Source organism: Amborella trichopoda, chromosome 1 (assembly GCF_054954075.1).
Source record: "Amborella trichopoda isolate Santa Cruz 75 chromosome 1, AtrichopodaSantaCruz75HAP2 v2.0, whole genome shotgun sequence".
In the NCBI taxonomy this organism is placed as follows: Eukaryota; Viridiplantae; Streptophyta; class Magnoliopsida; order Amborellales; family Amborellaceae; genus Amborella; species Amborella trichopoda.
The window spans coordinates 53,560,583-53,574,567 of record NC_142336.1 but is presented as its reverse complement, the minus strand read 5'-3'; positions in this window follow the sequence as shown (position 1 = coordinate 53,574,567).

The following is a 13,985-nucleotide window of genomic DNA, read 5'->3' as shown; positions in this document are numbered from 1 at the left end:
CGAGCCCATCAAGCTTACATGCTGGGGCCCATTTCTTGGCAGGTTTGGGTCTCCTGTTGAGGCCCATGGGCTGGGCAGCATAGGCTGGAAATATTTTCGAGCTAGGCTTCTAGACAGCCTGGCTCGAGCCCAGCCTGACCCTTTTTTTGGTGCCCAAGGTGGTATCGGGCCTCTTTACATGAAATTGGCACATGCAACCGCTCGGGCCCGGGCTAGCTTGGCCCAAACACGGACTATTAATTGCCTACCTATACTGCGAAAATATAATCACATTCCGAGGGTAAACACAATTTTTTCGTTTTTTTTGGATGATTAAATCTAAGCATTTATCGAAATGTTATTTTCTATTTAAATTATTCATCTGGTGATCCTGAAGAAAGGTGATTCCCACAGTGTCAAATCAATGCTCCTATTTTGCGAGGGGATCAAGTGCAAAATTTGCTCCAAAGAGTAATTACTTGACGACTCGCCTGCAATAAAAAAAGGAAATTTTTGTCAATATCCCTTAAAGTATGGAAACTAACCCCTTGTCTTTTACACTCATATCATATTGTTTATATTTTTTTGTCTTTCACGATACCTTCCGTATGGAACTTCCATTTTTTTAAATTTTTTTTTTTTTTTTTTTTTTTCACCCTCCCGGGTGACATATCGGTTTTGAATTTCAAGCTCCAAACTTATTCACTTGTATTTTTTAAGTCAAATATTGGTTGGGAACTTCAAGTTCCACACATGCCTTCTTTTTCTGGAAATGTTTTGATAGGACTACAAGTCTTATCATAAGTAAGGACGTGGTTAATATGCGGCCAAGTTCACACATGTAGAAATGTGGGCTCTTAATAAATTTATTTTTGAAAAAGAATTCGATCCCAAATTTTAGAGAATATATAATCTTTTAACATGGGAATGTGGGCTCTTAATAAATTTATTTTTGAAAAAGAATTCGATCCCAAATTTTAGAGAATATATAATCTTTAACATGGGATCATGAATATGAAAAAATAAAACAAATTTTGAAAACCAGAAATAATAATTTTATTAAGAAAACAATTGGACCATTAGTTTCAATTGTTTTTAGATGAACCACCTATTTGCATCCATCTTTAAGATAGATGCTTTATACCTCAGGACCGCATATTGTAAAAATGCGGTCCAGCCGGCATGAAACAATTGTTCAATAAGTAAAGCCTCACCTCAAAACTTATTGGAAATTGTAGCTGTGGGTTTGGAAAACTTTCACCTCGATCATCTCGACCTTGACCATATGGTTGTGTAAACAAAAAAATAAGAATTCAAGGACTAAAAATAGTATCTATCATAAAACGTTATCTAGATTGTCCATTTTCAAGTGTTCGCATATCCGCAAGATCTGTATCTTTTTTAGCTACAAATTACATAATCAGGGTGGAAATTCATTTTAGAGCTATCTACGTGCCCAAAATATTTTTTGGATGCGGTTTCAAGATGGCTTAACTTTTTTAATATCTACGGTGGCTCTAAAATCGAACTAGAACTTCAAACCATTGTTCACAAAATCGAACCGGAATGGTTAATCGGACATGGGGTCAGAAGCGGTTTAACTGGCCTAACCCGTCAACCAGCTGATTCAACCGTTCTAATCGGACAAGTCCCGGGTGGCCAAAATATTGTTGAAAAAAATAAAAATAAAAATGCAAAAAATATCTACAAAAATTTGAAAAGTATATAAAGAATTATTAAAAGGAAACACATTCAAATGAAGTTAAAAATTAATCAAAAATGGTTTTTAAAAGTGAATATTAATGACCAAAGCAATTTTTAATATTTACTATAATGTAAAAAATATTAAAATATATATTACAAATCAAATTCATTATTTTAGGATTTTGTAAAAAAAAAATTGAATTTTTATTTTTAAAATATCGACCGATCACCAAAACCGCCCGAAACCGAAACCGGTCCCTTGTCGGTTAGATCGGACGGTTACGGTTATTGGACGATTTATGAATGCTTCAAACTCATAACCGAGTGACTTTAATTTTATTTCATTGTAAACAACTTCAAAATTTCAAGCTTTGAATTGGGTCACTTGTCTTTGTTTAAGTGGAATAGTAGTTTAGAGTGAGCAGTGCCACCTCACGTATAAAAAATAAATGCCTTAGAAAAGGGGGAGTATAGTGTGTTTCGACACAAGCGCATTATAAACTTAGTCCATTGAATAAACAATTTACTTGCATCGAAAATCCAAAATAATCGTCTAGTAATTCTAAAGGGGATCCCAAAATTTCAAAAAAATTAAATACATTTTACCCGATGGAGAAATTGTATATTGTGCACCGGTAGGAAAACAACAAAGTAAAAAAGTCAACATACAACAAGAGAAAAGCATTTAATGAATCGATTAAATTTACAATGTGCTCCCACAGGGGTACACCATCCTCCCTCTGTTCCAAGGCATTTAGTTTTTTTCGAGTAAGGTGAGACAATTCAGAATTGAACCCCTCTTTTGCTAGACAAAAGGCAAGCGACATGGTTTGGAACTTGAAGTTCCAAATAGCTCTATTTCTAAAAGAAAATTACAAGATGCCCGTTTCAGAACTTGAAGTTCAGAACAGACCCTCATTAAAAGGAAAAAAAAAAAAGTTGCCCAGTTGGGAGCTTGAATTTCTGAACCAGTATCACTTAGAAAAATACAAGTGACCCTGTTTGGAGCTAGAACCAATGTTTCACAGGAAGAAAAAAAAAAAAAAAAAAAAACCATGCTCAAAACTTAAAGCCTAAGACTTGGAAAAAAAAAGTAGGAAAAGGGACATGAGCATCAAGATATAAAATAGGTATGACAATTCCAAATTTTGCAACTTGTATGACATATCGATGTAAATTCCAAAAAAGAGGGTGCATCAAATTGGGTAGTTTTATTTTGGGAAAGTATGCTTTCTCCACAACCGTCTTTTCCCAAACAATAATATGGATTGGAATTTGAGAATGGGGTTGGGGTCATGGTGGTAGTATCATTTGTACCCAGTTAAGATACATGCTTCTATTCTCATCTAACATATTAAAGAACCACTAACAATTCTAAAAAAAAAAGGTAGGTGCTCGTCATCCCCACTTAATTACCCAAAAAAATAATATGAATTGGGATGGCTGTTGAAAACAAATGTGTGGCTAAGACAGGCCGAAACAAATGCATTTCTTAAGAAACCTGCCAAAATCATTTCAATCAGTGAAAGTTGACAAGTTTGGAAAATGGAAAAGCAAGGGGATTTGCAAGTTAGTTTTAGCCAAAAGATTTCATGCTCTCTTGGGTGTATTGTAATTTAGGAGTAATTTTTAGAACGGAATTTGGGGACATAAACTCTTCAGCCCATTTATTAACTAACTTCAATAAAGGAAGTTTCCAAATTTCACTTTCTATTTATTTGAAAAAAATAATTTCTCAAGATTGAACAAAGACTGTCCAATTTTTGGAGGGTAAGATCCAAGTTCTACAAAACTCAAAATTATCATTTTTCTTTTGAGAACAGAAATTGAATTTTAATTTTGTCTGTTTTTATATACATTGGATTAAGATCAAATTTGCTATACACATAATTCTCACACCAATTGGGCCTAGCATATTTTTTTCACATTAGTTGGTGACCAATTGTGTTATACACTATGTTTGAATACTTGTATTCGGGGATGCATAAGGAAAGAGCAGGTAGGAAGCTGGTCCCGCCGGTACCAAAAAACACCACCAGACCACGGGAACACTGTAGAAATATGCTTGATACTGGGTGACCTCAAAGGAAGTGTCAGAATAGCCTCAAATTGCATAAGAGGGTAGTAATGTATTTCCTAAAGAGACCCGTAAAGTTTTGTCGTATTCCGACACGTTTTGTGTTGATTAGAACAAAACTCGGTTTTCAAATCCAGTTCTTATCATGCTGAAAATGGACCATATAACTACATCGCTATTTCTGAGTCTAAAAAAAGTATCAGACTTCTGTCATTGGATTTGGAACATCTAAAAACCCTCATATAACAAATTTCGGCTCAATTAGACCTTTCGATACCATTATGGGGGCAACTTACCAAAAAAGGGTGGGTTTTACATTATTGCGGCACAACATGAAAATTGTGTTCTCTCATTTTGGGATGAATTTCAAATGCTCATAACTTGCTCGTTTTGGTCCAATTACTCTCAAATTCGGATTGAGCTAGATCTTGTCAATACGCTCATTTTGACATATAGCACGTATTATGGTGTGACCCGAAACGAGAGAGTTCTTAGAGAGAAGATGAGTTTGAAACTTGAAATTTTAGATTTTAGAAAGAGAAACATCTCATTTTTTGAGAGGCTATAGCTCGAGATCTCGATATCGGATCATCGCAAATATATTTTTGTTGCAACCGTGCTTCAAAGGGCTTCAGTTTAATATAATTTTTTAGCGTGATCGGAGGCCAAACGACATCGAATTTTGAAGTTAAAGAAGGTACATTTTCCGATAGTCAGAATCTCATCTTTCGACAACCTCCCAAATTTGGAATGCGATCAAACGGAGACCAAAAAGGGCGGAATTTATCACAAAACGATCGTGATAGTATCATCTTCAATTTGTGATCAAAATGTCGAAGAATCAAAAGTTTATAGACTTGGCTAGAGTTTAGGTTCTTTCTTAAAACTTTGTTTCAAGACATTCAATGGGTATCAAAACGTGTGTAATAATCCAAGCAATGATTCTACAATATTTGATCACCCGAATTGCCACCGAAAAAGCTCTCGAGGCTTAACAATGGCGAAAGGCTTTTCAATGAGGGATGGTTTTATCATTTTTTGAAAAGTGCTTAAGGGCAATTTTGTTATTAATGTATAAAACGGCATTATTATTATATTCCATTAAATGTGTAATTTTTAACAATTTTAGTGTTTTTTAGTCCACCCATGTTTAGGGGTTTACTTTATATAAGCAAGTTAAGTCATTTGTAATAAGAGTTTTGGAAATAAATTGAAAGAGCTTGAGAATTCAAAGAGCTTAAGCTTCTTCTTTTGCTTCAATCCCAAATTCAAACTCAAGGAGAGAGGAGAGAGAAACAATTGTTAGAGAGAAAACTGCTCTTGCTACCCCTCATTCCCCTAAAACTCCAAACTTCCCATTTTCTAAGATTCCCAACTGCCAATCCTCCTCCATACACCCTAGTATCCATACACTTTATCCTACTCTATACACCTTAGCTTCTATACACCCTAGCTTCCATACACCTCAGTCTACTCTACACCCTACCCTACTCCATACACCCTAACTTTCATACACCCTAACCCACTTTAGATCCATACACCTAGAACTTAGACCTTAGCCTTTGCTTACAAAGACTAAGACATCTCTCTAAGGTGCATGCAAAAGGGACCCTCGAAGGCGAACCAGGCTTGAGTCCACTTTAGATCTACTCTCTCTCCCCTTTCTGTCCCTCTTTCTCTCTCCTATCTCTTTCCCTCTCTCTACTCAAACTTAAGGTGGGTCCGAGGTCCCTCTCTCTCTCTCTCTTCTCAGACCCAAGGTAGGTTCGAGTTCCCACTCTCTCTTTCTCTCTCTTTGCTCTCTCTCTTTCTACTCGGACCCAGGGCGGGTCTGAGCTCACTCTCTCTTTGCTCTCACTTTCTCTCTCTTTTCTCTCTCTTTGTTCACACACTCTCTCTACTACTCCCTTTTAGTCATGGACCCGCACTAGAGGCAGGTCCATCTCCCTCTCCCTCTCTTCTCTCTCTCTCTCTCTCTCTCTCTCTCTCTCTCTCTTTTTCGCCTAAGTCACGGACTCGCACCATATGTGGGTCCATCCTCTCTTCGTCTCTCTCTCTCTCTGGCCTAAGTCACAGACTCGCACCATATGTGGGTCCGTCCTCTCTTCCCCTCTCTGTCTCTCTCTCTCTCCCTTTCTCTCTCTCCTAAGTCAAGGACCCACGCCATAGGCAGGTCCATCCTCTCTCCCTCTCTTCCTCTTACTCTACCCACCCCATAGGCGGGTCCATCCTCTCTCCCTCTCTTCCTCTTACTCTCTCTCTCTATCGCCCAGGTAACTAAGTCCTAAAAATAGTGCAATCTAGACCATCTATGTCCAAGATTTTCAAGTACTTATAGATCTACTCAAGTTGTACTTTTTAAAAAATTTAAATTTTAGAATTAGGATTAAACATGAATTTACAAGTTGTATTAAGTTTTTCAGCACTAGAACTACATGGTCCATCAAAAATTAGAGGTGCGCATTACTTGTATAGTACAAGGTGATTAAATCATCTTTTACCTCATTTTTTTAGTTGATAGCTTGGATGAATGAAGCACCACCTAAACTTGGGTGTGATTTGCATAAGGTTGCAACCTTAAACAATCACAGTAAAGCGCACCTCCAAATTTTGTCCTAAGATATATTGAAAATTCTTAGGATGGCTCAAGAATCTATTCGCATCTCTAATTATAAAATTTTGGATTTCAAAGGGGAAAATTGTTTCATGTGGGCTGGACCGCATTTCTACAATAAGTGGTCTAAAGGCTTAAAGCATCCAACTTAAAGATGGATGCAAATAGGCGGTCTATCTAAAAACAAGTGTAACTAAAGGTCCAAATGTTTTTTAATATAATTATTATTTCTAGTTTTCAATTTTATTTTCATATTCATGAAGATCTCCATGTTAAAGATTATATATTTTTTAAAAATTAAGATCAAATTATATTTAAATAGTACATTTATTGCCAAGCCCGTATGTCTAGAATATGCAGGCTGGCCGCATAGAAACCATGTCCTTTCAAAAAATGGTCCAATCAAGAAGAAAAAAAAAAGATATACATATATATATATATATATATATAATGTAAATATCTGTTATTAACTAAAATACCAAATAGTTTTCGTTATTACTCGCATGTTCGTTTTCCTCACTTCATAACGCAAATTTAAAAATAATGTTTTTACCCTTTTTGGTTTTCGAACAATCGAAATTTTTGGAATTTTGGTTTTTGAAAAACTAAAATTTTTTAAGTTTCGATTTTTTCAAAAATTTTAAATTTTAAATTTTTGGTTTTTCAAAAATCGAAAATTAAAGCTTTTTGGTTTTTTAGAAACTGAAAAATTAAAACTTTTCGATTTTTCAGAAACTGAAAATTTTCATGTGAAAAAAAACCCATTAATCCCATCATACAAGCATATATGAGCATTTTTCTTATTTTTTAGGGTTCCAAATTTTTTTGTCCCCCAATACAATATCCTACGAACTTTTCTGTCCCCTAGTACAATATCCCACAAACTTGAAGAGATTGGCTCTCGTTCTGGTCGTGATTGGTACCTTTTTTACTCTTGACTTATACTGTTGATTAATTTTGTCACAATTAATGCAATATTTTATTTTTGTATGCCTATTTGTTGTGTATTGTTGAAATGGACATTTTTTTTGGTAAATATTGTTGAAGTTGTTTACTTGTATTACTATTTGTTGTTTATTTGTTTTGGGTACTTTAGTGAACAATCAATTTATTTAGTAGTACATTATGTTGATATATATAGTAGTACACTATATTGTATTTGCTGTTTTGGACAAATATTGTTCAACTTGTTTGTTTGTATTAATATTTATTGTTTTTTGGTATTTATTGAATAATTTGCTTTTTTAGTAGTACACTATTTTGATCTATTATGTAACACTCACATTTTATGCCCTAAATTAGTTAGACATACTTAAACTTTTTATATTCCTTATTGTATTGATTTTCTGTAACACGAATTTTAGTATTCATTTAATACTACAGCATTTAAGATGGTTACCGAGAGAGTGCAACTGGTATTTCGATATGGGGGTCATTTGAGATGAATCCAGATGATAGACGTGTTGTTTATAAAATGAGAAAATTGAAGGTTGCGAAGTATAATGGAAATAATTCCTTGGAGGAACTAAAAAGTTATTTTGAGAATTTAACGTCGTGTGATCCAAACAAATCAATTATTATGTACCACAACGCAAGTCTATCTAGAGGCCTTGATTTGATTGATATAAGTGATAATATAGATTTATCTTTTATGTTAAGAGGGGAATCTTCGAGTATTGTTGTATACATTTCCTCAATAGAGCCGGAGCGGAGATCTATGGAATTTCAAACAGCAGAACCTGTTGTCGGTCATCTTCAAGGAATAGGTATATCTACAATTTACATTTTCATATATAATTTGTTTTATTTAAATCTTTTATGTTAGCAAATTGTTGCTTCATCTTACACTTTATATTTTGTCAATAGTCGGTATAAACGTTATTTTACCTAATCAACATGAGAACATTCAAGTGGTGCCCGAGCCTGAGCTTAAGCGTGATATGGAGGATGTTGAACCGATTGAGAGCCCATGTAGAGGAGTTTATAACGAGTTTTGGCCAATTTTTTGAAAATGTCAATGAATAGTAGGCGTAACGCTCCTTTACTTGATCAACATAAGAATATTCAAGTGGTGTCCAAGCTTGAGGTTGTACCAGAGTGTGATATGGAGGATATTGAACCGATTGAGAGCCCATGTAGATGAGTTGATAACGAGGTTTTGCCAATTTTTTGAACATGTCAATGAATACTGGCATCATTTGGTTGATTTTGTTGTCAACAATAATCAAAAGCAAAAGGGGCGGGTGTAGGCAAGTTTTAAGTCAGAGGGATGCACATGGCAAGTGCGATGCTTATGAGTTGGCAGTACGGCATACTTCAAAGTGAAGTCTATGTTTAAGGAGCACACATGTAGTGATTCAATGGAGAAGATCCATAAGCCATTAGCTCGTAGTAATAGGTTGACAAAAAAAATTAAAACCTGCATTCATGACCAACTAAAAATTAAAGCGAAAGACATTATAAAGGATGTCTAGTGCGATCTTGGGGTCAGGCTTTCCTATATGCAAGCTTAGCGGAGAAAAGAGGTTACTAGGGAGATGATAGATGGATCACATGACCAACAATACAATGACCTCAAGAAATTGTAAATACCTTGTTGGTATTGTTGACTGCGATGGATCTAAGAAAATGGTGACGCTGATGAGGAAGAGGAGGTACATACGGGTATACCTAAGAACTTGCATAGGGGTTGCATTAGGTGGCAATTGATAAAAGTTGGCTTTCAACCGTGAGTGCTAAATGACTGCCAAGTTGCCTCCAATGGGGACTATACCCAAATTGTTTTTTATAAACTCTCGAAGGTCACTAATTGGAAGACATGTAACATGGTTATCATTCACGGCCAGTCCCAATAGCTTGTAAGCATCAAATAATGTAGGTGTCATCTTACCAATTTAAATGTTATAATGAAAAAGATAGGTCTCAGTACACCACCTCTCTGCATTGGCTGCGACCAAAGGATGATCTATTCAATCTAACTGGATAATAGATAGAGCACCCAACCCAGAAGCGTTCACTAATTGAACTTGCTCATGGGTTAGGTCTCAATCATTTAATTAATTGATGTGTTTTTTCATCGATTTTATTTTTTGTTTTTCTTGGAATACAACAAATAGACAACATATGCGTTACAATACATATATATGTACTTCCCGATATTTAAACATACTACAATTTATTAAAAAATAACAACCTAATGGAAAGAGCGGATGAATATATGCATATACATGTCCTTTCCAAATGTAATAGGATAAATGTTGTGGATGCAATCCTAGCAAACTAGAGTATTGAGGACCTCCTGGATATCCCCCATCTGGATGGACACGATTCATATTCACTAAAATCCCAAGCATTTCCCTATACATGTATCATAATTCAGATACAAATCTTAATCTTTAAGCTACTCAGTCTATCAACTAATAAAATCATAATTCAGATACAAATCTCCATTTTTTTTATAATTACATTTAAAATTTTGTTATTAGATATAAAATCTAATTACAAAATTTTACAATTTAAATTTGGAGGTACAAATCTCCATTTAAATTTAATGTGTACCTCCAAATTTTATATCTAATTACAAAATTTTGTAATTTTGTATCCTTTTTTGTAATTTTGTAATTTATATCTAATTACAAAATTAGACATAAATTTTGTATCCAATTTTGTAATTTGTATACAAATTTGTATATCTAATTTTGTAAATTAGATATACAATTTGTATATCTAATTTGTATATACATGAGTTGTATAAACATGATTTGTGTACACATGTATACACAAACCATGTATATACAAGTATACACAAACCATGTATATACAAATGATTTGTATATACATTTATATACAAGTTCAAAATTTTATATATAAAATTGTATATACATTTTAAATTTTATATCTAATTTGTAATGTGTAATTCTCAACTTTGTAATGTGTAATTTGTATATGCTTTTGTATATACAAATTTTATACACATTTTGTATATACAAATCTAATTTGTATATCAAATTATATATACACATTATAAAATTGTATATACAAATTTTGTAATGCGTAATTTCTATATACAAATTTGTATATACACATATGCATATACAAATTGTATATACAATATACAAATGTGTATATACAAATTACACATTACAAAATTTATATATACAAATTTGTATACACAAATTGTATATACAAATGTGTATATACAAAAGTAATTTGTATATAAAAATTAGATATACAAATTTTGTAATGTGTATGTACAAATTTTGTAATATACAATGTATATACAAATTTTGTATATACACATTGTACATACAAATTTTGTATACACAAATTTATAAAATTTTATATAGACATTTGTATATACATTGTATATAAAATTTTTATAAAAGTTTTTATACAAATTATATATATAAATGTGTATAAAATTTGTATATACAGTTTTTCTATACAATTTGTATAAAATTGTATAAACAATTTTATATAATTTTTGTATATACAAATTGTATATAATTGTATATATACAATTTGTATGTATAATTGTATATATATACAAATTTGTATATATACAAATTGTATATAATTGTATATATACAATTTGTATGTATAATTGTATATATATATAAATTTGTATATATACAAATTTTATATATATACAAATTTGTAAACATACAAATTGTGTATACAAATTGTATATATACAAATTTGTATATACAATTATATACAAATTTGTATATATAATTTATATAAAATTGTATATACAAATTTATATATAATTGTATATACCATTTATATAAAATTGTATATACAATTTTATATACAATGTGTATATACAATTTGTATAAAATATTATATACAAATGTGTATATACAAAAGTATATCTAATTTGTATATACAATTGTATATACTAGTGGTTTAAAAAACAGATCGGTGACTCCAGAAACCCATTCGGATCGGTGAATCGGATAGGGAACCGACCAACTCGATCGGATTAAGCTTTAAAAAAATCCAAAAAAATTATTAAAATTCATTATAAATGTTTTCTTTTAAGAATCCAATAAGAAATGAGGGTACTACTTTGTTAACTTTCATTTTTTTCCTCAATTTGTGAATATTGATATGTTCTTTCTCTGTATAAACTTATGTTAACCATTAAGTTTACATCACACAAGAGAAAAATCATATAATCATCATGGAAAAAGTATATAATCATACATGGACTACAATAAAGAGTAGTCTAAATCAAAAAAAATGGTCACTAAAATCTTGACCTGGCGAAAAACCCTAATCCGCTAAAAAAACCTAAATTGTTACAACCTAACTAACTATAATCTAAAATTATCACAACTTAACTGACTATGATATTATATACTGAAATTAAAATTGTTGGTTTACATTTTATAATACAAATAATAACAAATCCAAAATATTTTATAATATCATCAAATTTAAAATGTATTATTGACAACGGTAAGAAAAATAGTACATTACATGATTTATAATGCAAAAATTAATTAATAAAATAAAATATTTGGTTATCAATATAGAAAGTATTAAAATGTATATCAATTTTCGAAATAACACTTTAATTTTTCAAAATTTTAAATTTTTAGATTTCTAGAATAAATTTAGTAAAAGAGATTATTAGTAGAAAGAGAGAGATTTCATAAAAAACGGATCGGTGCCCTAGGGTGTATTCTTACAACCTAACTAACTATAATATTGCATCATTTATTCCTAGGGTGTATTAAGAAATATATGTTGTATTTATAACTATCTTTTATTTTTTTTGACAATAAATATTTATTGTATTATCTTTTTTTTTTTTGGTAAGAAAAATATGATACTTGTTGTATTACTTTTTATTTGACAAAAAAATTAAGAAGGTGTTGTACTACATTTTTTTTTTTTGTATTATCTTTTATTTTATTTTTGAAAAGAAATACGTTATATTAATTTTTATTTTTTGACAAGAAAAATAAAAAGATGTATTATTATTTTTTTTTTACCAAAAATGCTTGTTGTATTACCTTCTATTTTTATTTTTTTCCTTTTATTTTTTTTACAACAGATTTTTTTTCTTCTATTTTTTATTTTTTTCCTTTTATTTTTTTTGCAACATGATTTTTTGTCTTTTACGTTTTTAAAAAATAAAAATAAAAAATATGTATTTTTTTTTTACCAAAAATGCCTGTTGTATTACCTTCTATTTTTTGTTGTTTCCTTTTATTTTGTTTACAACATGATTTTTTTTCTTTTACGTTTTTAAAAAATTAAAATAAAACCCCAAAGGGGTATTTTTTTCCTTTTATTTTTTTACAACATGAATTTTTTTCTTTTACGTTTTTAAAAAATAAAAATAAAAAAATGTATTTTTTTTTACCCTAAATGCTTTTTGTATTACCTTTTATTTTTTATTTTTTTCTATTTATTTTTTTGCGACATTTTTTTTCTTTTACGTTTTTTAAAAATAAAAATAAAGCCCCAAAGGGGTATTTTTTTCCTTTTATTTTTTTTTACAACATGATTTTTTTTTCTTTTATGTTTTTAAAAAATAAAAATAAAGCCCTAAAGGGGAATCACGCACAAGAGAAATCGAGGGTGAAAAGCACAAGCCAAAATCCACAGAGCTAACCTCCTCCACCAATTCATCACATTATGTTTATGAGGCTGTAATAAATATATACGTGCTATTAGTTATGCAACTCTAATTTTGTCCCACATCGAAGGACGAGAGCACTAAAATGCTCTAAAAATAAGAACACAATAGATGAATATCATGCATGTGCAGGTATGGGGGCGATGTGTCACGTGCTAATGTGTCTTGGCACCCACGAGGTGGGGCTGCCATGTGTTTGCTAGCTAGATAACCGACGAGTCTATTATTGAGAATTGGTGATATTTTGCCGATTTACAACAGTAAATAAATTGGCGGGCCCGGTTTCAGCTGGTATACACATTACTTTTGTATATGCAATTGTATATACAAATTAGATTTCTAATTGTATATACAATTTGTATATTTAATTTATATATACAATTAGATATAAAATTGTTATATCTAATTATATATATAAAATAAATATATAAATTGTATATCTAATTAGATATACAATTTGTATATCTAATTTGCATACAATTTGTATATAAACTGTATATGTAATTTGTATATCCAATTGTATATCATTTAGATATGCAAATTAGATATAAATTGGAGGTACACAAATTAGATATATACAAATTCGATATACAAATGTATATATACATTGCGTTTGTATATGTAATTTTATATCTAATTACAAATGTATATATAAAATTAGATAAAAAATTTTAAATTTTAAATTTTAAATTTAAATGTATATACAACATGACAAAATTTTAAATTTGAGATTTTTTTGTACCAAGATTAATTTTATGATAAAATTTGGAGGTACACATTACTTAATCTGATGATACAAATCTTATGATAAAATTTGGAGGTACACATTACTTTAATCCCTATCAATCTTATGATAAAATATGTAAATATTTATTATCTTTATATATCCGATTTTTCACTACGTTTTTTTGCACCAAATCCAAAATATTCACGATTCTATAGCTTACCTTATTTTTGAC